The sequence below is a fragment of the Ciconia boyciana genome, chromosome 1 (genome assembly GCF_034638445.1).
Source record: "Ciconia boyciana chromosome 1, ASM3463844v1, whole genome shotgun sequence".
NCBI classification, from domain to species: Eukaryota; Metazoa; Chordata; class Aves; order Ciconiiformes; family Ciconiidae; genus Ciconia; species Ciconia boyciana.
The window spans coordinates 59,611,953-59,635,785 of NC_132934.1; positions in this window are offsets into that span (position 1 = coordinate 59,611,953).

Consider the following 23,833-nt stretch of genomic DNA (forward strand, 5'->3'; position numbering starts at 1 on the left):
TAAGCAAATCCATGGAACAGCTTTTGTATTGTTATTCTTACACCTGGGCAAACTACCGTGTCTTATGCTAAGGGCAGGTTCACAGCCCTTAGGACACACAGCTGTAGCACCTTGCACTGGGGCTAGCTAATCCAGGATGCCACATACTCCTCCTGAAACATCTTCTGAGCAATTTTCCCTGGAGTCCAGGAGTCTCAACAAGCCATTCCTGCAGTGGGATGATAACTGAAAGGTTGCTAGTAGTGGCACAGTCAGAAGAGGGATGCGTTTTACCGCTGCTACATTATGTTGCTGCCTTCACCACGCAGGCTGAATCCCAGTTCTGGTGAAGTCAGTGGCTTTACTGGAATTGCCCATAGTGTCAATTCAGAGGAGGAACAAACCTCTTCCTCTGTTGGGAGGTTGCACCCTTGTTTAGAGGTGGTGCGGGCAGGGAAGCATGGCAGCCTGCCCACACCCGATGGGGATTACAGCAGCACATCTGTGTGTCAGGCAGGACCAGTGGTTGCCTTCTCTGGCTTCGTAGACATCCCTGATGGAGATTCTCAGTCTGGGTCATTCTCAGCCTGCTACTGCTAATGAAAGCCTCTTGGTCAGGCAGCAATGCCCCTTCCCCTCCCCACAAACCTTCCTGTCCACCCCCCAGATCCCTCTTTGTTGACTACATCCTTCCAACCTTTTTCAGTTATCTGCTAATCTCCTCACAGTCACTGTTGAGCCAAGCTAAACATATACTCTTTTATTTTTCCCTTGTAAATCAACTCCTCTGCCCCTTTCATCATGTTTTACTGCTCTCCTCTGAACTCTGTTCACTTTGGGCACATGTTTCTGGCTGTTAGATGCTAAAAGTAGAATATAACCCCTCAACTCTGGGTGTTGCCTGGCTGGAAAGGGCTATTACCTTCTGCAGCACCTCAGGGACAGGAAGAAAGTGACCTATTGCTGCAGGAGCTGTAAACTGCTGCTCCTCAGCTCTGGCTGTCGCAAACCAGGCAGCTACCTTCTTCCTCCTGGGCTAGCTGGTGCTCTCATCCTAAGAGGTCTCCTTTTACCAGCTGAGACAGGCCACCACGGCCAGAGCAAAACTGCCTTGCCCACTGCTGCCGCACAAGGTTTTCAGCACAGCTTGTCCCAGCACTAGTGCTCAGCCCCATCCCGCTGCCAGCGCTGGTGAGGGAGGCTGGAGGAGGAGAGGACAAGCCTGCATTTGCTAGCAGCGACTCGTTGCCTTTGCAACAGCCACGGCCTGGCTGCGGAGGCAAAGTTCCTCTGGCTTTTTGTCATGTTGTATTTCATGGCCTGCTTGCATATTAATTTATTATCTGTCACTGCCAAGCCTCCTTCAGTTTCACTGTTTTCTGATTTTTCCTCCCTCCCTTTGCATATCTGTTGCAGATCACTTTATTTTTTCTTTCCACATTTCCCTTGCATTTTTCATCTGAGAGGGAACTCATTTCTTTTTCATTCCAGATCACAGTCTCTGCAGGTCTGCTGGTCTTTCTTCTCTCTCCCACCTTTCTGCTACTTGCAGCAGCAGTGACTTCAGGACCTAAAAGGCAGAAACATAAATAAGTAAGGAAGAATCCCCAGGACAGCAGTAAGATATGGCCAAAGTAATGAAGCTAAAAGGTTGGCTTTGTTGTATACCGGGCAGCATTAGCACAGTGCGCAGCCTTGGCTCCTGAGGTACCATCACGGTCCGTTGATGATGTAATTGTAATGATGTCTCTTTCTGTGGGGCTGCTCCACTGTAGCTTGTCTGCTTAAGCTCTGTGAAATGTTTTTCTTCATAAAATGTTTCTAGTTAAAGGCTGTTGTGAGATGACATACAAAGTCTACAAGGTCAGGCCTACAGCTGCACAGGTTGAACCATATCTTTAGAAAAATCCAGCCGCAGAAGCTGGAGATGCTGGGCAGCTGTTTGAAAGCTTAGTTTTCTGACTAAACACATCTGCTGCTGATGTTTTGACAGCTTTCAAAATAAGATGGCATTTGCAAATATCCATGTCTCTTAATCCAAAAGCTTTATGGATGGCTGTATCTCAAGGAAATATTCCCTGCAGGTTATGGTTGCAAATGATTGCTGATTTGTGAAACTCACACCCCTGATAAAAAGTGGTGGGTAGGTAGGTCTCTTCCACATCTTTCTCCCTGGCTATTTGAAACAATTCGTTTTGTAGTCCAAATGTTTGTCCCTGAGTCTTCTGCTAAGCTTCCAATCTCGCATTCCAGCTGCATTCCTGCTAACGCCAGCAAACCCCCCCAGTGCGTCCTGGGCCCAGGGTCTCCCAGCCAACCCCCAAAAGATGGTGCCTGCTGCCTGAGAGGGTTTTGGTTGTACTGCCTGGCAGGTGACACTGCACCTGAGACACAGCGGGTGGCTGTTGTGACGGATGCACTCGACCTCTTAACCAAGCTAGCAGTAGTTTGGTACAGGCTCCAAAGGAGGTAAAAGTCTGAGCTGTGGCTGGGCCAAGAACTCCTCTGGTTTCAATCTGTTCTTTGAGAACCCACAAAGAAGCTGAGTGGCACAGTGAGCATCAGTGCATATGAGCTTGGAACACCGATCATGCGATTGACACGTGAATAGCGGGTGGCTTTTCCAAGACTCATTTATCAAGGAACAAAGAAAGCTGTGGGTACAAGGAGCCTCATGCATAGCTTTCCTATCGCATGTAATTTGACTACGAGCCAACCACTTTATCCATAAATATGAGAGCCTAAGTGAGCCTTCTTTGAGCTCTCCCTGCTAGGCAGCCTGGCTGCATGGCGGTGATCTCCCCTTGAGCTGGGACACATCTCAAGGTTGCTCCTCGCGGCAGAGAGACCTTTTACCAACAGCAGATCTTTGGTAAGTGACCGATATCGCGCATAACCTTGTAGTAAGGTAACTTTGATTTTGTCTTGATTGCATGCTGAATTGATATATTTTGCATATATAATCCCTTAGACATAAACTGTTGTCCAAGTCTGAGACTAAGATTGGACCTAGCCGCACCTAAGCTCCATCAGGAGTTTAGAAAGCAAGGGGGTCTACTCTGAACCTTGTGACTCAATGGGAGGGTCCTCTGTACCCTTTTGTATCCTCGGTCTCTCTGTGAATCATTTTAACTCGAGTGTAACCCAATTCTCCTGTGTATGTTTCTTCCGTGCAGTAATTAATAGAGTGAACCTTGCCATCGAATTTTGTTAAGTTGCACTTTTACATCATATTAAAGCCACTTTTGCTAATACCTTTGACGGTGATTTTTTAAGCAATCTAAATCACTCATTTGCGACAGCTGCCCCCAGGAGAAGGGACAGCACACCCGCCTCTGCAACCAGGATGTCTCCAATCCAGTGCCATGGTCAACAGGGTGATGAAACAAAAGATGAACAGTGCCTAAAAACCAGCGGTATAAATGGGGAAAGCAGGAAGAGCTGCTTACTGAGTGTCACAGCAGCTGTCACATGTCATACACAGGACTGAGCTGCATAGACCAGAATGCTGTTGAAGTGAGGGGAGGTGGTTTATCTTCTAACTGGTGTCCTCTTGCAGGACACTCTCAGTCCCTTGATGGGCCCTCACTGGCAATGTAAATGCACACGTGTGCACAGGCATGCACACATGCAAAATTACACAGGTGCAAAATTATGAGCCATATATACTCGCATGTGAGGCAGGCTGACTAATCAGTTTGTTCATTGAAAGCAGAGGTCTCTGTCCCTCTATTTCCATGATACAGCAAAGAGGTGTCTGAAATACTTGGGTGGCCTGATACTCTTCCATGACCTCAACCATTTGTGTCACCTAAGTCGCCTGCCTCGGTGTGTGACAGTGCAGGGCAGGCTTTGTGGGAAGATAGGTCTGGGCTGCAGGGCCTGTGCACAACAACATATGTTACAGCTTCTGGTGCTCCAAGTTTTCTGTGCATTTTTAGAAAGGTGAAATGAGACTTAAAGATTTAATCAAAGCAATTATTAGTGCTTTATAAAGAGTCAAGACAGAGGTACATTTTGTGTTTTGCGGGTATACACTAATTATTTGCTACTCGTTTGCAATGCTGGCTGCAGATATGTTTGCTGTTGTCCCAGGTATTCTTCAAAGACAGCGTCAAAGATGGGACCCAGCCATTGAAGCACCAGCATGTCCTTAAAATGGCCCTGAGGATTCTCTCATTTCTCTGATAATGCTTTTGCATATTAGATCATGTGCTGTACCCACAGTCCTATTAGCAGAATGGAGCTGAATTTGTTTCTCTTTGCAGCAAATCAGAGCTATTTTTCGAACACATATACGGAATATATGTTCCTTTTCCGGGTTAAGTAAAGGTGGCCCGTCCACCTAGGCCAAGATCGGTAATCGTATCAATTGGCAGGATTGGTGTGGCACGTCATGACCCGAGTCCCTTGTTTCCCTACTTACTCCAAGCTCCGCACAGGGGGGGTCACTTGGCTCCCGCCGCTTACAGTTTATTTTTAAGTCAGAACCGTACAATTGCACGCGACCCGTTACAATGAACGCATTGTCGATAGGCGCCGCGCGAGGAAGCAGAGAGTCCATAGTTCGTCATTCCCCTCGCTGGCACATCAGAACAGGATCTCTCTCTTCGGTGTCGATGGTAATGGGAATCTCATGGTCATGGCCCTCGCAGCTGAGACCTCCTCCTCTCTGGGATCTCGGCATCTCGTGGGCTCTCGAGGTGTTAACGACCACCTTAAGAGTGCCAGAGTTAATGCTAAGTTAATGCCGAGCTCCCCCCTCTGCCTGTGACAGAGCACCCTGTTGCCACTGAATTTCCAGACAAAGATAAAAAAAAGGGGAGGGAAAAAAGAAAAGACCAATAGAAAAGGAAATGTAGCTCATGTTTACTGCATGACAGTTCAGATCACTGCACTTGGAAAAATAAATCTACCTGCTACAAAAATGTGCAATCTCCTGTGAAATGGGGGGTGGGGTTGTGTGGCTCCAGATTCCTGGGTTGGTTTAAGAGATTTCTCTTTAGCAGTAGTGCTTGGCACAGGTTGGTAACAGGTTAGGCATGTCCTTTCCTTTCAGAATTGGAGCTGTCTAGGGAAGACTGAATGGAATAAGTGATTTTTTTATCAGATGCAATAATTGAGGAATAATGGAAAAGGAGAGACCAGAGGAAGAAGGGCCTGGGAATTGTGGCAATACAAAGGGGAGGAATTCCTTGGGGGCAGATCACATCAACTGAAGTGGAAGAAATATATAGGCTTTTCTATCCTTCTGGCCTCTTGTAATAGCAAAATGAAGAAGAGAGCAGGAAGTACAAAGGGAAGAATAAAGCCAGTTTCTGCTAATTCACTCCACTTTCAGATTAACCCTCTGCTGTCTTGTGTAACTGAGAGTGAAATGGGATGTCCTTCCTCTCTTCCTCTAATTTATGGGCTGGGAAACTGTAATGCTGCTGAAAAAAGAGCAGTTCTGCAGGTGCAAGGCTGATGGTGAAGAGGCAGGCCTGGCAGGTCTGGATTTGGGGTTTGGAAGAGGCCACTTGCAGCATGGCTGACAAGAATAAGCTCATGCCTCCTTCTGAGAAGTATTTGAAGAAAGTGTGGATGGTCTGCATCAAGCAAAAAACCCACCAGCCCAGAGAAATGTCTGCAAAACATCAGGAAAACTTAGCAAAAGCGACTATCAATTTCCCTATTTTCTGCCCCCCACAAAACACTTCTAGTGATTTATGGCACCTTTCAATATCCCAGGCCACAAAGATGCACTGCCTTCCCTTGGGGAAACCTATTACACAAAGTAACACACTATCATTGCCTGGTAAAGTTTTCTGAGACTTTATAAATTAATTTATTTCTTTATCCCTTGTTATGCTTCTCTTCCTTCCAGTAATTTTGCTGTCCCGCTTTTATATCTGCCTACTTGTCAGCAATTATCCTACTTATTTTTAGTTATTGCTCAGTGAACTGATACAAACTTTGCTCTTTCCACCTTTCCTTGTAATTAGATGTCTCTATTTTGGTAATCAATGTATATTGCTCTGTCAATAGCTTTCGGGTATTGAAGTGCCCAGAACAGAAAGCAATAGTTCAGGTGTGGCATCCGTAGAGAAAGAAGAGCAGGGCTTGCTGCTGCATAATGTATACAGTGCTTCTGTGCACGGTCAAGGGTGTTTCATTGCCTTGCCAAAGTCATATGCAATTTGCCCTCTATTATAACCCTTAGTGTTCTAGTGTTGCAGCTCTCTCTTTCCCATTAAGCACCTGTGGTTTGGGCTATTTTCCTCCTCCCTCCCTGAGCTCCTCAAATACATTTTTTTTTCCCAAGCTTAATGTTTCATTTGGGTAATTTCTTCCTGTTGTTTCAATTTCTCCAGCTCCCAGTTTGTTATTTCTCCTCCTTGGCTGCCTTTGAAAGCAGGCTCTCACATCCTCTCTGCTCATTCCTCCAAACTGTTCCAGATCTTTAATGAAGATATTAATGAAACCAGAATAAACAATGGAACAATAACAGGCTCACTGCAACACCCCTCCTGACGCTCCCCTTACTGGGCACATACCACCAGGCATGGCCTGCAGCCAGCATTCACACTCTGTCGTGTCCACATCTATGCCCCCGTGAATTTGTTTTGCCACTGTAAGAATTCACAAGTTGCTCTACAAAATGCCCTCCTTACCAGGTGGGCAGAACTGCATCTGGTGCATTTCCTTTCTCCATCATCATAATTTTAGCAAGTGTGTCAGGAAAGCAAGCCAGCGTGCCTTGATGTGCTTCATCATTTCCCATCACTCCTAACCCACAGTGCTCATCTGTATTCCTCGCTTGGCAACCCACCTGCTTTGCTTGTGCTCCTCAGCTTTGCTTCACAGCATTTATCTCCAAAGCCTTTCCCAATTCCCCATGCACCAATACACATCCTTAACCTGTGGTGTATGCAGCCCTTCCAGGTTCCCCTCCAAGCTCACTGCAGTTTATAGGACCAGAGCCTCAGCTGCTATAAATTGTCATTGCGCCACAGAAATCAATTGAGCTATGTGATTTGTTCACCAGCTGGGCATCTGGCTTGGATTTTATGAAAGGCCATTTGCCTGGACTGCAAATAGGCCACTAAACATCCCTAGGGCCAAGTGAGCTGGGGGAGTGAAGGAGAAAAAAAAAAAAAAGATATTGCAGAATAAGCCAGCCCTAGCAGCCAAAGGACCTGGAGGAGGGCCAGACAAGACAGAGAAAACCATCAGCATAGACTTCTATATTCTGAAAATGCCACTAGTGTCCTCTCTGAAGAGGTGTCTCTGCTCCTTATTCTGACGGTCCACCTAGTCCTTACACAAACTCTTTTTCTTAGTATTGGGTCACCTCCCATTCGCTTGTATTAGAGCAGTATCTCTGCTCAGGTAGCAAGACTCTTACTGTGCAAGGTGCTGTACATGCACAAAAAGACCAAAACCTTATCCTTGAAACCTGCACACCACCTGCCACAGGTGGGTGCAGGCTGGGAGCAGAACACTACTATCAAAAAAGAGCATGGGCAGCTTGATAGGCTGTGATCCTGGCCCCTAAATTCTGGGAAACTTGCCTCTGTGGGCTCCTCCTTTCTCTACCTGCTTCCCTCCCTTCCTCAGGTCCCATCTTTTCACATTGTCCTTTTTCTTTTAGTGAATCTCCTCCTGAAAACAACAAATCTGCTGGGATTTATTGCTCAGAATGATACAGTAAAAATAATACTGTGATGCCAATCTGACATTTGCTGCAACTACCTTGCTCCCTGCCTGTGTGTGTGTTCCTCCTGATTAGCCCTGCCCTTCGCCTGCCTGCTGTGCTGGGATCTGTAGGCAGAAGTGGTACCTACGGAGACTCTGGGTGAACCACATGCAGCATGAATTATCTGCTACTTTGGATTTGTACAGAGAGAGAGGGAGAGAGAGAACAACTCACTTCTCAACTGGCTCATAGGTGCTGCTGGAATACATATAAACCATAATTAAACAAGCCCCAAGCTGAATAAGCAAGTAAGTGAAAAAGAGTCAGCATATTTTAACACCTCTGTAAGGCAAGGCTGCATGGCAATGGCACTCTTCCATGATTTGTCATCACCTTTAATCAAGGTGTTTCCAAAGGGCTGGCCAGACTTCGTTTATTCTTTTTAGTTACCACAAAGGAAGATGGTAATAAGCATGCCTTGTGTCTGTGGCTATCATTTTGTGTCCTCCTTTTTTTGAGGAGGAAAATGGGAAGCAGGAAAACATACCAAAGGGAAAATGCTCTGAGAAGATGTCAGGGCTGCCTGGTGCATAACCTAGCTGCTGTTTGTGAAATCCCATGGCCACTCTCCTTAGAGATGCAGAAATCATTCAGGTTGTCCTAGCTGAGCCACAGTAACTCAACTCACCGCATGGCTTCCCTTAGCTCGAGACAAAGTGCCCTTGCTGAGCCCTTGCACATGGAGGTCTGAGCAGAGCTCGGTGCTCTCCAGCTTGCCACCAGCCCCGTGTGCCATCGGGCAGCTGCTGGTGACCCTGAGCAGAAGCTCTTGCCCTGGAAAGGGGCCTTTGCTGCTCACCTCTAATAAATGGTTTGTACTTGAGATGGAGAAAAGCTGAGGCTTCTAGCAATCATTAGGAAAGCACTGAGGCATATAAACTGTTGGGTTGTTGGTCATTTGGGCAGTCCCCAAGAGGCATTTGTGTGGATGGGAGGGTGAGAAATGTGCCTTACACAACATATGTAAATGGCAACCAATTTTTCTTTTTTTTTTTTTCTCCTGAGTGCAAAAGGCCTATAAAACAATTAGAGCTTAAAATTGGACTCCTGGCAGAGAACGAGAGAGGGAGTTTATGCCTTGTTAAGTGTAATCAGTCTGGTGATAAGGGGACAATTTCAGCTGTGTGAGATATAATTACATCATAAACTCCACATTACAAACAGGGCAAGCAGAGGTGAAAAGGTAAAGAGGGAATAAGCAATGATGCCCTTTGGGGGATGTGGCAGAGGAGACTTTTCTGGACTCCATTTCCCAGAGAAACTTTTCCAGCTGGAACGGGAGCTGTGAGCGTGCAGGAGAGGCACGCTGGCACCTCAGCACTAGGGCATGCCCTTGTTCTGCCGGGAGGCTGGACAGGGTGCCTTGCCATGGCCACACCAGAGGTTTCACATCTGCCAGCTGGAGTGGGACGTTACTTTGGGCAAGTTAAATATTAATCATGTTTCAGAAAACAGACAAACATTTCTTTGTGGCCTGCAGCTGGAGGAGAGTGTCTGCAGCCATGCTGCCAGCTGAATGTAGGAAGACAGCCAGCTGCAAAGAAAAAGGAGGGACAAATAACCTCCCAAGAGGTGGTGGCACACCTAGGGCTGAGGACGCCTGAGGGCCTGTCTGCAGGGACAGGGGCTGCAACATAGCTCAGCACCACGCTGCAGAGGACATGGCTGCCTGAACAGGTGTGGGCGTGCTGGTCTGGAGCCGACTGCACACAGGTCCTAAACCTCAAACAGGACCTTCAAGATGTCCCGCCAAAGGGGTGGTGGCGCAGAGCTAAGGACCAGCTCGTCCCTCTCCCAGGCTGCCTGTGGCAGCAGTGGGAAAGGGTCTCCTCCCTCCATGCAGGACACCCCACCAGGCACGGGGAAGGGGCCAGGCAAATGCATGGGGCTGGCTTGCCCTGGGGACTGGCTCTGGCTGGCCCCATCTGGGGACACATCTCAGAAACGCTGCTTAGAGCACATGTGGCTGCTTGGGTCTTACCAGGAAAAATGAGAAACAAATATCTGAGGGGGTTAACATTTGCTACTTTAGGTGAATATTTTTAGATGTGATGTTTTGAAATGAGGGAAACTGAGGAATGAAATAGAAGCAGCACACTCTAGGGACATGGGTTTATTTGTTTGAGAACAGTTTTTGGAAATCCAAGATTTCTCAGCTCAGGGGCTTGAGAATTATTGACAAAAGATTAAAATAAACTTGGGAAATTCTTCTTTTATAGTTTTCTCTCTCAAAAATAGATGGGCACTTTTTAAACAGTTGTTTCAGAAACTCTGGTCCCCATTTCTGGTTTTGCTGCTAAAGACCTGCCTTATAGACTAGAGAACTGTGTCTGGTTCTGGGATCAAGAGTTCTAGTCTTTTCTTGTCACTGACATGCTGCATGGTATTCGATAAATCACTTAACCTTTCTGTGACATACTTCCCCATCTGTAAAATGAGGTTGACAATCATATTTGCTTACTTCACAAAAGTGTTAGAAGAATGAATTATCACTGTTTTTATAACAGTTTATATCTCTCTCTGGGGCAAAGACTGCTTTTTTTTCAGTGCTCATGCAACAGCACAGCAGTCCTGCTCTGTAATGGATATTCTTAAGTGCTATTATGATATAGAAAGATAAAAATTAAATATAGCTTTTGTCAATGCAGCAAACAGGGTTTGCAAGTGTAGCAAATACAGTGGGTTAGATTAAAAGAGCAGGCAGGGACTCCTTTTTTTTGGTGCTGAAGAAATGATCAATTAAGTATAGTGGTAGTATCCTGAAATATAACCCTACCTCAAAGTGGGCAGTGTAACCCTCCTCTGGCAACCACTCTTCTGTAAAGGACAGAGAAAAATGATTAATGTTTATACAGCTCCGTGATTAGATTATTATAATTACTTAGATTAGAGTGCTTGGAGGCTTTGGACAAGACCAAGCTGCATTAAGTGCTTTACAAGCCTGAAGCTGGAGATAGTCCTCACCCTAAAGAGCTTGAGGTTAAAAGAGACAAAGCATGAACTTGAGGTTAAAAGCAATAAGCCATGTCAAGGGAAGTAGAGACATGTATGTCCAAGGACACACAACAGGTCACTGCCAGAGATGGGAATTCACAGGCTGACGTTATTTCAAGTTATACATGTCACTGCCTCTGCATGACTATCACTCATGTGCTGTTCTTGTATTGCAGGTCACCTTCATTCACACAGGCTTGGTGTTTTTGCTAGGAACAGGCATGAAAATGCAGACTGGCCAATCTGGAGACTTAGTGACCATGCAGGCAACTGCAGAAGGAGGCAATCAAGGAAGCTTGAACTGGCTTGTGGAGTGGGGACCATCACTGGCAACAGTCAGTGCAACCTCAGGTAGTGCCTGATGCTGCTGTCATGGGAGAGACTTCCATGCATCTCTAGCAACTGATTCTGTCATGAGTAAGGAGCTCAGCACTCACTGACATATTACATTTAAAAAGACTAATTAGTTCCTGGTGCTGTCTACAAGGAAAGACTTAAGCTGCAAGTAGCTTAACAGTTTCACAGGACGGCAATGAAGAAGCCTGGATTGAACCCTGCTGTGATCATTACTGCCACAGCTGTAGCATCATATAGGACTGATCACAAATACTCTGTGTGAAGTCTTGGGCTGACATCATTAGGCATTTGCTTGAGGCATCCGCGTTATGACTGGCTCAGTCCTTCATACTCATGCATGTCTTTTTGGTCCAGCACAGAGGGAGGAAGCAAGGTCCCTAGTTTATGGACAGAGAACTGCAGGAGGGGTAGGTTGAAGCTATGTCTGTGCTTTGGGACTCAGAAGTGGCTCCCAGCTCCTGGCTTTAGTTTGGGGTGAGACCCTAAATGTATACATAGCTTCCCCACTGGACTTGGTTCCCCATGGTGGGGAGCCCTGGACTGGAGAGGAGCCCTGGTGTGCTCTGCTGTGGCTCCTGACCGGACACCTGCAGGGCAATGGCTCTAAGGAAGGCCACCCACTGCCAAATCTGAATGTGACCTTGGTGGCTTCCCCAAAGACGTAACAGGAACACCCAGCTGTGCCAAGAGGAGAACTTGCACAGAATTGCTCCTCTCGTGTCTAGGCCACCTTGTCACCCTCCCTCACCTTAGAGAGGATAGTTTTTGTCATTTTCCTGAAATGGCAGGGCCATGATTTCCGGGAACTTTAGGGACCCTTCTCAGTTTGGCTTTCCAGAATGTTTAAGGAAGATTCACACCCTGGAGGATGGGCCCCCTGCCTTCCCTGCCAAAGTCACCAGGGATGGTAGGGAAGGGATGGAGATGAACAGCTGGGGTTGTGAGGAGAAATACTAACCAGACAGGAGCACTGGGCAAGCCTTGTCCAGTCTGAATGTGATCACCTCTGGACTGTGAGCCGTAGTGAGACCTGTAGGAAAATTCTTGGTGTTTGATAGACAGCCAAAGTCCCATTGGTCAGCCTCACAGTAATACGCTACGTACCATCAGTGTTCCATGGCTAGAGAAATGAAAGGAGAGAGCAGGCTTAGAGGGCGATAACCAGCACTGAAAGGGCTGCCTGGTGTGGGATGCATGGTCTGTGAAGGAGAGCAGGCAGTCCTCAGCATCACAGCCACTGTCAGCATCACAGCCACATCCCGCTCTGCCTCGGCCCCAGGTGCAACGCTGGGGCAGCCCATGGGATCTTCTCATCACTGGGGTCACTGCGGAGGACCTGGTGACTGTGGGAGGATATGGCCTTGACGAGAGCATGATGAACCCTGTCCATGTCTTTCACCATCAGCAGAGGGGTGTTGGGGTGGAAGCAAAGTGTGAGGCTCGAGGGGGAGAAGCGGAGATGGTGAGCAGCGATTGCGCAGGTTGCCTGCAGTGCTGCCTGATCCTGAGGCAGGCTCCAGCTGCCAGATTGAGGAGGAGCGGGTGCTGCAGGACCGCACGGGTTCTCCAGTCACACCACCCACATACAAAGGATGCCTGTCTGCAGAAAATTTAGAGGGAAACATTTTTGGTTGCATGCTTGCAAAAAAAACCCAAACCCAAAGCCAGTGGAAGTGCACTGTATTTTTGTCACCGATAGTCCTTGCCCAGCCTGCAGACATCTCAGCTTGGCAATGTGGTGATGTTCCTGGGACAGTGTTTGCATCAGGACTAGAGACCCCTGCTGCCTATGCTCCCTGTGCTGTCCTTTTCCGCAGGGGAAAAAACAAAGCAAGCTGTTTAAAAAACAAAGAAATCTGACAGCAGCTGGAGAAGAGCCCAAAAAGTTGAAATCCACCATTAGCGTGGGAAAGGAACAAAGAGAGAAATTATGGCATGCAGTCCTGACACAGCTATTTCTTGGCAGGAGACGAGTGCCTGTGCATCTCAGATAACTTCACAGAGAAAGTAAGTGCCATCAGAGCTCAGTGGAAAGGAGCTAGGAGCTTGGAAACAAAGGCCCCATCCTTCTGCTGACCCTTTAGGGAAAGCTGATGTCCTTGCTGCCCTGACTGGCATGTCTGACCAGCTTGCCTCCCCACGCTTTCCAAACATCTGCAGCGGTGGATGGGGAGCTCTGTCTCTCCACCTGCTGTCTCAGATGAAATCAGTGGCTGCAGGAGGCAATGCCTCCAGGAGCAGAACTGAATCTGACAACGATGCCATCGCTTTGCTCCCTGCACTGCTATCTGATGGTGAGAAATCATAGGCAGGTACCATCGATCTCAGCTGGACACGCAGCCCTACAGTTGGCTTTTCCCGATTTCTAAGTACTTAGTCACATTATCTGAGCATACTTGGTGCTCACCTGATATGTGTGTCCAGGCCTTTTTCATCCTCGGGCAAGGAAGAAGTTGACGTATTGCTTTGACTGTAACTGTTAAAAGGAGTCTGCCTTTGGGCTGAAACAAAACCTCAGGAAATCCTTAAAAAAACTCCCAGCAGTGTCAGAAAAGTGACAAGAGACTGAAGCAAGGGCTTTATAATGGAGTGACTCTTCCAATCAATTGGTGTGAGTTAATTAATTAATTGCTGCAGTTGCAATGACATTCCCTCTGGCTGAGTAATCAGGAAATCAGCCACCTGAGGCTCTTAGGGAGTTAATTGCCTTAAACTTTGTTAAAGCAGAGTGATAATACCATTTAAAAATGCCATCAATGCACATTTCTTGTCTTTTGGGATCTTGCAAACCAATTCTTCATTTTGCAGAGCAAAACCTTTAGAGTTTTACTTGGAACAATTGAGTAATGGAGACAGATGAGGTGGAGAAACAGGGAGCAATCTGTGAAATACAAGTTCTGTATCATGTGAAACAGGAGCTGTGCTGGTGAATTTGAAATACCCTGAAGCACTCTCCAAACTTTCAGTGTCCATCCAGACTCCTGTCCTTTCTTAAGTGTTTTTTGTCCAGCGGGGAGTGGAGTTTCCCTTTTCTCTTGGAGTCGCTCTTCTCTTTTACGCCTCGTATGGAAACCCTTTTCTTTTGTTCTACCTGATTTTATCTTAAAGAAGTGTTGGCAGAAATGAGAGAAATATTCCGGGAAGAGCAGAAACCCTCCTCCCTCCCCTTTCACAGCTACCTATTTCTCAGCCTGAAGTTGAGCTTCTCTGTGCTTTAGACCTCCCTCCCAACTGAGTTCTTTGAGACCTTTGGAGGACAGTTGGCCCTCGGTCAGTGCAAGTGGGTATTTTTGGCTAGAGCCCCTGCAGGCATCCTTTTACAGAGGCAAAGCGGAGGCCTTTGAAAGATGTCAAGCTGTCCTGAAGCAAAGCTAGCCCTGTCCCAGCAGTGGCAAAATCACCGTCAGATGAGCAAAGGCTAAACCTGTCGTGCACCTGGCTGTCTGCCTCTCAGACTGTCCGTCTCTTGTGCTTTCCCTGCACACCCTGCTTGTTTGTCTGCGGCTGCAACACTGCAGTTTGCTCCAGGCGGCCGCCTTCGCTTCTCCTGCCCGGGGCTCCCATCTGTACCCTGCAAGGTTTTGACTCCCTGCCAAGTGACGGAGGGGGGAAAGAAAATTCCCGCTCGGACTTCAGCACTCTGATGACTCCCTAGACAAAGCCTGCTAGAAAACTTCACCTTTTCTTGATATTTCTAATTGGAAACAACCCACAAAAAATGAGCTAGAATAAAGAAACCAAAGGAAGTTTTGTCCCTCCAAAGTTCATCATATGAGAGACAGTGAGTGCATATAGAAGAAACAGGCATTGGGGACCTGATGATACCAATTTATCACAGTTGTTTTACAATGGTTATTTCTTTTTTTTCCCCATAAAGCCCTAGCCCTTTGAGTCTTGCTATTATAGCATAATCTCAGGGTTTGTTAAAAATGAAAAGAGAGCCTAGCCCTTCAGATGATGGAGGAAAGCTTGAGATTTTTAGCCCTACAGCCTCAGAAAAGAGAACAAAACCAGAAGAGGCTCATTTTAAATGATGCATTTAAACATTCCAGAGATTTTTCAGGGTCAGATTCATAATTTTCTTATTGCTTGAGGCTGGCAAAACTGGTATTTCCTTCTGTTACCAGCACAAAGCGTTGCTGGTTTCTGAGGGCCTTTTGGGGAGGTGACTAGGGGTTGGGTGTCTCAGATGTCCCCGCTGCAGCCCTGACATGGGCTCCTAGCGAGGGACGACGCAGTTCCCAGATGCAAACCACCGTTCATCCCTTCTATCTTATCTATCAGTCACTTCATGTGTGAGCACATACACATATTATCAAACATAAATACAAACCCCAGGCACACATTTTTATCCTTAAGTAATAAAATCTAATGGAAAAGTTTACAGTCATGGGTTATAAAGCAATAATAGTTGTAAAATCATTTAGCAGGGTTCAAATACAGGTGAAAGAAGAAGTTCAGAAGTTCAGCATCTAAATACGTTTCCTGGCAGTCTCCTATGACAAACGGCAAATTCCCCTATTGACATGGTACCAGTAACGAAAGCCCAGAACTGTTCTCAGCTGCTCCACTTGTATTTTCGAGTTCATGGCTTGTTCAGTTTTATTACTTTTTAAGCACACTTTCTACAGGTCAGGTTATTCAGAGGGGTAGTAGTGAGGACTGACTGAAAAGGTCACTGCAAATTTCTATATGGTGTCCCTCCAGCCCCGTGAAGAGGGAATCAGCTTTCTACTTGAAAGATAACATTCACAGTACATCACAGATGGAGACCACTGGCATTACCTGGAGGGAAATGGGTGGTGCAAGCAGGCCTGGGCACTATTTTTATTGGCACCTACTGCCCCTCCAAGTAGACTTAGATAACATTATCATTAAAATGCTTAGTGTATATTGCTTACATTGCAGTTTCTACCATTTCTAGCAAGTAGCACTTTCTAGCAACTACTGCTTACTACATGTAGCCATTCTAAGTTGGGCAACAGCTTTGCTAAATGTCTTCACCATGCCAAAGCATAAAATACCTGCTCTGTCCTTAAGAGATTGAGCCTGTCTTCTTGTACCTCTGTTGCTTATTGGTTTAAGAATGAAAGCAACTAAAATCTAGGCCTCAGAAATTGCATAATGCACATCAGGGGGCTGCCTCTAAACTCCAGGTCCCGCTTGCCATGTGGTGCCAGCCCAAAGCACTGAGACAGGAACCACACAGGAAACCCACAGCCGTTGTTAGCTCAGCTTCTGCTGCTGAATTACTTAACATCCCACCTGAACTTTGCCCTAATGATGGAGGCAGATAATAAGTTATGAGGTTGCTCACTGGATAAGAAGATAACTTTGCCCTATGCTTCATTTCGTAATTATTTTTTTAAAAAGAAATTATTAGAAGGTGTGAGACATACTAATAAACACTGTACTTTCTCTCAATAAAAAAGGACTCAATTTCTTCAGGGAGCATTTCTCAGCGGGCTAGCAGAAAGGAGATAGCTACGATATGAGCAACACAAGAACTTTAGCATTTCTTGGTCCTTGACACTTTTTAACTTAACTAACCTTGGCAATCTAAACTACATCCAGAGAATCAAGGCTGTGCTCCCAAACAAACCCCAGTTACTGGCATATCTGAAGAAATACTGCCACTTCCTCAAGACCGATGAAACACTCATGTTTTTCCTGAGGATTTAAGAGGTTCCCTGGCATAATAGTGTGCATAAAACTTATCTAAACGGCCTGTGCTGTTATTGAAACAGGCTGCCATTTTGTTGTTGTGATATTTCCACACCCCGGGACGCCTGCTGTGCCGAAGCAGGCAGCCAAACAGCTAATCCCCCAGCAAACATCCAACTAGTCCTTCTGCGCATACAAATGCATTATCGTTTCCCGTGTCGTCCTCCGCACTAACACGGCAGTGGGGAACGAGCTGGCCAGAGCAGCTTTCTGATGGGCTGTCGGGGGGGTTTAGAGGATACCGTGGCCAGGCAGTGGCTCAGAAAGGTGTTGAAACCTTTCACTGGTGAAAGTGAGGATGGCATCCCTGTTCTGCTTGGGAGAGGCTGGCAGCAGGTGAGGGGCTTCTCATGTGGCCAGGCTCTCCTTTTGGGGTTTGTTTGGAAAAACATCAGAGAAAGCTTTAGTTCTGGAGCCAGTTAACACATTGTTGGTTTTACTTTCTTTTGCCTGCTTTGGTCCCTCTGCCTTTCCTCTTTCTTTCTTATGCTCCGTGCTGTTTCTTTCTTCCTTTAGTCCTAACTCCTGGTGTGAGTTGTTTTTCCTCTGCCCAGCCCTTTCCTCAAGGACAGGTCACAGAAAGTGATCAGAGGGTCACTGGCTGGAGAAAAAGGGCATCTCTGTGGATTTCCCCCACACTGCACCCAACAGAGACCTCTTCTGAGAGTTTATGCAGTCTTGCCTTCAGAGAAAAGGTGCTAGACACAGAGTAAGCTTGCAAGTCCAGTTCTTTGGAAGGCAGGGAAAGTCAGCATTTCGGCTGCCTGGAGGGCCTTGGTCCCTCCCTCTGTGTGCCGTCCTCCTTTACATGCCAGTGCTCCTGGCTGCAGCACCTCCGAGCCTTGTTTGGAGAGGATCATCGGCTGAGGAATACACAGACCAAGAATGGCTGCCTGCCTGGGATGGGAGGTCGATGGGTTGGGCTTCTGGTGCAGCAGGGTAAATCTAGAGAGGATAGTTTCCTGGGAAAAGACCCCGAGCCCAGTTTTCAGGGGCGCAAGGAAACTGAACCATGCAGGTGCTGACAGAACTGTGCCCTTGCAGAGCAACAGAGAACCTGGACCTGCATTCATCAGGGATCTGATAAACTCCATAACTACTTGCTTCCTGGCTTTAATTATCTACCTGTGTTTTTGCCTTCTTTTTCTCATATATGCCTTTACTCTTCTTCAGTAAAACCTTCCAGCTGGCTGTAAGATTTCTCAGTGCAGTCATATGCCCTTAGACTGTACCCTGGGAGAAGAACACAAACAAAGCCATCCACAATTTGCACCTTCCCCCCGCCCCGGGATCTCCAGGTAGCCTCATTTCCCTGGGGGAACAGCTCCACTCTCTAAGCGCTACTGCATGAAGCAACTGGGACAAAACAGCTCCTGCAGCTTCATAAACAGCCAAGAAGCACCACCACATGCACGATGGCTCATGCACTCAGGGCAAATGTTTATAGAACAAATTTAGCACTGACTCAAGCAGATTAACAATTGGTTGCAGCATTTTATCCACATCCTCGTTGTCCCCCAGGACATCATGAGCCAGTGAGTTGAGCTGTTGACTGCACAAGAGATGAGACCTTATGAGGTCAGCAGTAGCTCCTATCACCATGGACGTCAGAACCCGTAGGTGGAGATCAGCAGCGCATGCCAGGGCTACTGACATCGTTGTAAGGGCTTGTGGGGGCTTTAATTCCTAGCCTGGCAGATGTTGGATACAGGGGGACAAGACAGTGGCAAGGAGAAAACAAGAAAATGTTATGGGTGGGAGAGCAGATATCTAATCCCCTCATCTGCAAGGCTCTTTGTGGTGGATTCCCAAGGAAGCAATTTGTGATGGGTCAGTTTAGCCTACAAAAATTAGCTCCCCCTGCAATCAGGAAAGACTCTATATGGGGTGGTTTAGAGCAACTAAAATGGAGCCCATGTCTTTGCAAGACCTGTTGAGAGAGCCTGAAATTCTATCTAAGATGTGAGGTTAAGTGCCAGCCACAGCACCTCCAGGGGTCCTGGAGTCTCGATACTTTAAAAATACGAGGTAGATGAATGCAAATAGCATCACACTTATAGCAAATACTAAGAATACACTATACAGTGCTGCTTCTTAGGCAATTGAAAAAATTACCCCTTTCTTCATTAAGGAAGACAAGAAAACTTTTCTTATTGTATAGACACAGAAGCAGAAGTTGGAAAAGTTGGTCAGCTGCTAACACTGTATTCTTTGGTCTGAAAAGGGGATGATAAGTGTGGTAATGTTTCTCACTCCTGAAATGGTATAGCAGTGGTTCCCATTGAGGCACTTGAGGGTTAAACCTTTTTATGGGCCACCTTATTTTTCCTTATTGAGCTCTATGCTCCATTTCAGCCCCTTCAACACTCTGACTGGTTTACGACCTCCCTCAAATAATGTCTTGGAACTCCAGAGCTGTTAGGAGCTGTCATATAATTGTAAATGAGTTAAGCTGGTTGGGAGCCTAATTACTGCTAAATGACTTGATTGTCTTGTACAGATAGCAGGAAGGTCTCTCTGCTCCCATCCCACGTGTACAGTGCAGGACTGGGGTCATGTAGCAGGTGGCTGACAAAAAGAAAAAATGCAAAGGCTGGTGGCCTGCCTGGTCAGTCAGATACCTGTTTCCAGGCTGTGGAGCTAACTGGCCTTCTTGAGCTTTTAATAGGTTGGTGCTGCTCAGCGGGTTTGGGAGGCGCTTGCCTTCAGGAGCAGGCCATGGATGCCAGGCACTCACTCTGGCTTGGCCACGCTCCCCAGACTCTATGGAAATCCACATTATTTGTATTTTACAACCTTTATTTTCTGATACCCTGGCACTGCCAAGGAGCTTTAAGCGCAGCTCCACACGGAGTGTGTGGCACGTGCAGTTCATTGCTAAATTGCACTTTCTAATTAGCACCTGCTCTGCTGGCTGGGCTGAGAGGGAGCTGGGATCCTCCTGAGCTGGTCCCAGGTAGTAAAGCCTGTGCAATGAGCAATTTGATGAAATGAGCTCCCTGTTCCCCATTTTCTCACCTAATGGGCAGAGCAGGGTAGTGCTGTCAGCTACAGGAGCAGACACCTCCTGGGGAAGCAGTGTGGCAACTAGCTGTCCAGCTCTATGCACTGACCTGTGTATCTATCCATTTCACTCTAGGGAAGTGGTACAAAATTGCAGAAGTGAAGCCAGGCTCTAAGGTAGGGTCACAGCTTGTAAGTGGTGCTGCTCAGGGAATGTAAAAGAAAGGACTTGTGGGGTGTATATCATGCATAATGCGGTTCCTGGCAGTGCTCAGGGTATGTGACTCTGCATCAAACTTCCCCAATGACTGCCAGTTCCCTATAAGTGTTCTGCTTCACCAGTTGTGATATTTAGGAACAGCATCTGTTGAGAGGTAGGATCACTCTGGGCCAGGCTGTGTTTGGCATGTGTTTCTTGGTATGTGAGGAGACACAGATGTATTGCATACAATTTCTGCTTCCACTGAGGGGCAAATACCAGAGCGAATGGCCTTTCAGATGGCAGGAAACTCAAGATGTGGGGCAACACATGCTAAAATATTTATTTTGCAAAGGAAAATTCCAACACTCAGAAGATCATGGTTTTGTTTTATTTCTCCATGGCATTTTTGACTGGCATGTGAGCATTGCCACTGTGGCAGGCAATGCAACCATTGCTTAGAGCAAGTGTTAAAGTTATTGGGTTTTTTAGTTGAATTTTGTCACAAGAGGGAAAAAAAAGTGATGTAAAAAGTAAGATAAAACTGTAGTCTATAATAGGGCAAATGGAGCAACGCTTAGATTAAACCATATTACTTGAAGCAGCATTGATTCTGGGTGGGAGAACTGCATGCAGTTGCAGAGCTCAGCAATAGGAAGGCAGCTGTGATGCCTTCGGTTAATGAACACATTCCTGCTGTCATCAGCCCAGGCACTGCCTTTACACCACCCAACTAATAAGGGAGAACAAGGTTGCTTTGAGTTTTTACTATAGTTCCTACCTAATGTGTTTCTTCCATCTGAGTTTGGCTTTGAGTGTCAGGTATTTTCCTAGCCTCAGAAGAAAACTCGGGTTTTGAAGCCATTCCTGCTTGGGGAAAAGAAGCCATTAGCCGAGTCCTGTGCGGGAGCTAGCATTCACACGGGGTGGTGGCATTCTGCTTATTGTGATGCTGCGAGATGTGGCAAGATAAATCATTTTAATCACAGAGCCAGCAGAGAATGTTGCTTTCTCCCCTCAGATTTCCAGATGACCCAGGTGTAACAATGAAAGAAATAATCCCTTGAAAGGACTTGTAGCTGCTTCAGCAGCAAGATTTAATACACCATTGGATGGAAATATATGGGAAACATCTGTCAATGTGTCGGCATTTTAAAACAAGGAGAGGAAAAAAAATAAAAAACAACCAACAAAGAAACCCCCAAGTGGACAAAATGGAGTCTGGCTGAGAAAGACCATCCAGAAAGAACATTGCTTTGCTTTTGCTCACATGTCTCAAGCCATAACCTTGCTGTGTTGTCCCCTTCTTCTGTGCTAACTCCTCAGTGCTCCCAGGATACTCTGCCTGAAATGTCAGAGGTCAGTTTACAGCAGGGCAATTCCAGGAGGTTTTGTAGGAAACCCTGAAAGCTCCCTGGTGGGTTTCAAGTACTTTGATTATTTTCCTAGGTGAAGCAGCTCTCTGTGGAGAAAAGCTGAGCTGAAGCAGTGCTGTGTAAGAAGGCACAGAGGGATGGGTGGTAGTCCATGGCCGATGTGCTGTGCATCTCTGGGGAGCCCAGGCGCTTGGCAAATGCTGTCCCCCATTTTCAAGGATCCTTGCCCACATAGTGGTGCCAGAGTGAGATCACCGGGAAGGGAATCCAGCATCCAAATTGTGTAAACCGCTTCCAACTTTGTTTAGGTGGTTGACTTTCTCGGTGAATGTAGACTGCCTTTCTGTAGGAAAGAGCTGGTGGGGGGGAACTCTTCCCAACATGCCCATCACTCCCTCTCTCAGCCTGGAGCTTGGCTCTCTGGTGAAAGGCTTCCTTGAACAAGGGGATGATGTGCCATGAAAGTGAATACAAACCTATTAAGAAGAAGTTAATAGACCAGAGCACAGCCAACTACTTCTCTTTGGAGTACATGCAGAGTAACTTGTAACCCTGTAATACCTATATACCAGCTTCTCATCTCTTGAGCACGGTGGTTGCTGGCGTTTCTGGAGAAACTTTCCTTTTCCTAAGCTTATCTAGATGGTTTCTTCTGAATCTTCACCCGTGAGCAGGATGCAGGTGACCAGCCTGGGGGCTGAGAAACAAGATCCTTTGGAGATCAGCCAAGGAAAAGGACTTTGGTTTCTGTTCAGAAGTTAGTGTGGTCTGGACACTACCAGAATGTTTTCTGCTTGTGTTGTATTTAGGCAGTGAAACTCATCATTGTCAACAGAGAAACTCTGTTGGCCTGCCTGGCCTTCCCAGAATTTTTTCAAGTCGATCTTTACTGGCACATAGATCTCAAAATTGACGGCCTGTGCAAGGAGAGATTTTATTCAGTTCAAATACAGGCAAGAGGGGAGTAAGAAAGGATGTATGTGTGACACAGGCATGCACAGGCAGTGTCCAGGGAGCCATCTGTGGGCTACCTCAGCCAAGGGGAGGATACCTTTGCTCAGGTGCAGCTCCTGGGCGAGTGTGCCTGAGTAGCTTGCAGGCTGAACCTGGCTGGTGTCTCGCCAGGTTATTGCTCTGCATTGGCCAAAACTAAGCATACCTTGACTGTCATGCCAGCTTACTGTGAGGTGACATTTAGCATGACCGGTGCCTGTGCTCCATGCTGCATAAAAATGTTGGCATGCAATTTGGCTGTTTTGGAGCTGGAGGAACAGGTCCTGTCCCTGGGAGATGTAAGCTATTTGATTTATTTAGCACCTCTGCTCCTGCTTTTAATTTTTTTACACTGGGAACTTGTAATGAGTTTAGTGAGTTAAAATCAGATTTTCAAGGGTGGCTCTTCACTGCCAGCAAAAGAGAAAAAAATTCATCAAGAGTTTCTTGTCTACTGCTAGAAAATACTTTCCATCACCCCTAGGGAACTGTGCCTCCTGGAGACTGTGAGTGATTCTGGAAGCAGCAGGCAGGCAAATCACTTATTTTATTAGCTATATTTTGCAGCCCAGTATGTTTGTACAGTAAATAATATTTTGCATAAAGTCAATGGCTGGTGCTGTGCTTTTTATCATGGACTGCTATTTTTTACAGCTGCTCTTTTAAGTGTCAGCACTGAGCATTTGTTGGTGTCATCATCTGCACTTTACATTGCTACGTGCGGCGATATAACTGTTCCAAAGCTTTGTACTGTGACAGGGGTGTCACAGTTATTTGGGAGAGATGGAACCACACTTTGAACATTTTTCACTCTTTGCATGGCCACATTTATGGCGTTTGTAAAATTCTGTACGATTTTATGGCGTTTGTAAAATAGCGTCATTTTATGGCAGTTGGGAAGTGCTGTGATTTCAATGAAAAATGGACTACACTGGTTTCAGTGGGAGAGTTTTCCAGTGCCACTGAGGAATAAAAAACACACCCCAACTTTCTGAGCATAGCAGAAAACTCTTTTGAGGACAGCAGCAATTAAAGTGTTTTCTGCCTTTGGCATGTAAGTGATTATTCTTTTTGTGGTAAACAGTATTTGCTGCTTTGCATGATATGTATGAGAAAAGAGTGCAGCAGGAAAACCTCTGTAGTTAAGAATTTTAATAAAGCAGAACTTCAAGGAAATTATATATTTATAGTCACACACATATGTATAGGAGTAATCATGTTCAAAGGCTGCCAGGTCCCTTATGCTGATAATGGTAAAATTTAGCTCTGTGCAAAGGGCCGGAGAAGGGGCTTTGGGGCTTGTCTCTGCTTAGTATCCTTCACATTAATTTGTCCCTGTTTGCAGGATGTTAATGCTCCTGTTTGTCAGAATTAAACAGAAGTGTCATTAAATACTGCAGTCATTTTTATTCTTTGCAGCTATGTAACCTTCAATAACTATGGACAACTCCCCCCACCTCACCTCCCCTT